The sequence below is a fragment of the Budorcas taxicolor genome, chromosome 15, assembly GCF_023091745.1.
Source record: "Budorcas taxicolor isolate Tak-1 chromosome 15, Takin1.1, whole genome shotgun sequence".
NCBI classification, from domain to species: Eukaryota; Metazoa; Chordata; class Mammalia; order Artiodactyla; family Bovidae; genus Budorcas; species Budorcas taxicolor.
Window position 1 is genome coordinate 47,767,634 of NC_068924.1, and position 2,645 is coordinate 47,770,278.

The window sequence follows — 2,645 nt, forward strand, 5'->3', positions numbered from 1 at the left end:
AATGTGTTACAATAAATGATATAGGAAAAAGACAAATTTATTTTCAGATATACTAGAATTATAATACATTATACTGAACTTATTTTGCAGTCCCTAAAATGACACTTGATATATTTTAACTTAGGCTAAAATATTATTATTTTTCTTTTAAGAAACATCTGTCACCAAGAGTCAATTGAGCTTAATTTTTGTACTTTATATCATGTGTAGATTAAATATGACTAATTCTGTGTGTTTCAAAAAACTTTGCATCCAAAACAAGCTAAGATGTTTAAATAGGAGTCAAGGCCTTATTGTCTTGAATGCAAAACCAGAACATTGCTCTTCAGCACACAATGAACATGAGAAAGCACAAACTCTCAAGAACATTTTTCTCAGTACTTGTTTCTGCTATTGTTTGAAATAAGATAAATGAGAACTCAAGATGCATTCTTAGAGTGGAAAATCTTGGATATTTGATCTCGAATCTGTTTGGTCTTCACACCATAAACAATAGGATTGAGCAAAGATGGGACAAGCAGATAGAGATTAGATAGAAGAATATGAATGTAAGGTGGAATATGGAACCCAAACTTATGTGCAAAAAAACAAGAAGAAACCGAGGGGATAAAACTCAAGGAAGACACAAATGTGGGCAATGCAAGTGTTAAAAACTTTGAGTCTAGCTTCTTTTTGAGTCAGACTGAAGACAGTTACAAATATTCCAATGTAAGACAGTATGATGAAGATTATGTCAAATTAGAATATAATGAAAACCACAAAGAGACCGTAGATCTTGTTGATTTGAATATCTTCTGCTGCTAGCTTCACAGTGGCCATGTGTTCACAGTATGAATGGGGAACCACAGTGGTCCAATAGTGTTTCAGCCAGCATTTGATGAGGATGAGACATGGAGTTGCAAAGAGGACTGCTCGGAGTGTCTCTCCAACCCCAATCTGAGTGAGGAGTTTGTGGGTAAAGTGATTGCATGTCTCAGAGGATCACAAATTGCCATGTAGCAATCCAAGGCCATGGCCAGCAGAATACCTGACTCAATACACTGGAAGGTATAGATGAGCCATATCTGAAAGATAGGCATCAAAATATATTTCTGGTGAATGGAACCAGAATAGTCCTAACATTTTTGGCAGGATGCAGGTACTGAGAGTAATGTCTGTCACTCAAAGCATTGCCAGGAAAAGATATACGGGTTCATGAAGGCTGGGCTCAGATTTGATAATGACCAGTAGCAGGAAATTCCCAAACGGAGCAGTGATGTGCATGGCATAGAAAGAAATGCTGATCCAGAACTGCATAGACTCCAGGCCAGAGATCCCAATCAGTGTCAGCACCGAGGGCATCAAGACTGTACCATTGAGCTGGAACATGTTTGTTTTGAACTCTCTGGTTTAGAGAGTCTGATTCAAGATGGCGGTTTTTGTTGAGTATCTTTCCTGTTTTACGTTTTTACCTAGGTTCATACCATCAGTAGTTAAATGTGATTTCAAATGGCATTTTGACACACATACTCATTTTTGTTTTTTGATATTGCAGTTAAATTTGGTTGTGAATGCAGATAGAGTTTCCCTGAATAATTTATTTTGACTTTTCCTTCTGTTCTCTATTTCTCTGTCTCTTTTTTTGTTATGCATACAGATAGATATAAACACATACACCCTTGGAAGCTTACAAATATTCACTATAGAGAGAGTAAGCACTCCTTCCAGTCAATGTGAATTCCTATGGTTTTTGCAAAATTAGTTGAAAACTATCTCATTGAATGTAGTTAGGTCTTCTAAGTTAACAAGACCTGATATAAACGGTGTGCTACATATAACATTTTTTTCTAATCAAAGAACTTCCAATTCATTCAGATAGTCTAGTAGAAGTAAAATAATAATAACAATACCAACACACTCTCAGGAGCTGCTCTAGATTTTGGGAAAATAAGTTATAAAGTGGCTTTATCAAACATGACACAGGCAAAACTTTAGCTGTGACAATTACACATGACAAGTGGCATGCTAAGTATGAATACGGGACACATAAAGAGGTTGTAACAGAGTATTTAGAATCTGGTTTTCTCCCAAAGTTGGAACCTAGGGAAATTCTCTGAGTATTATGTATAAAATTAAATATTTTACAGATAAATAATTAAAATAATATGTAATGACAACAAAGAAATGAGTCAAATGTCTGCTATACTAAAAGGTGATACATGAATTTCTCATATGCAAATTTATTTCTGCAAAAACTGAACCTGGAAAAATTTTACCTGATAGAATAATACCTAAAAATTGAAAGTTTTATGATTATTTCTCAAAGAAACTTTTCAATTACCAAAATCTAATCAAATAATGATATCTATATTTTCATATGTACACCAAAGTTTATCAGTATTTTTCCAGAATAATAAATGAGAAACTATCAAAACTATATACATAATGTTTAGATATACTGTGCAATATTGAATAAGTAACCATATTTGTTCAGTGGGATTCAAGTTCATGATATGATTACAGATTTAAAATAAGCAGTTTTAATATATTTATTAAAATCCACCTCTGGATACTATTTTCTGTATGCTCCATTCATTCTTTATGGAAGTGATAGCGTATACTGAAAACAGGCACATCATTCATATGACTGCCTCTCCAAACACCTC

At 34.0% G+C, this 2,645-nt stretch overlaps 1 pseudogene; it reads right to left on the reverse strand.

The window, feature by feature from the left end:
- Positions 1-419: 419 nt before the first annotated feature.
- Positions 420-1,368, reverse strand: LOC128060766 (olfactory receptor 52A5-like; annotated as a pseudogene).
- Positions 1,369-2,645: the final 1,277 nt, after the last annotated feature.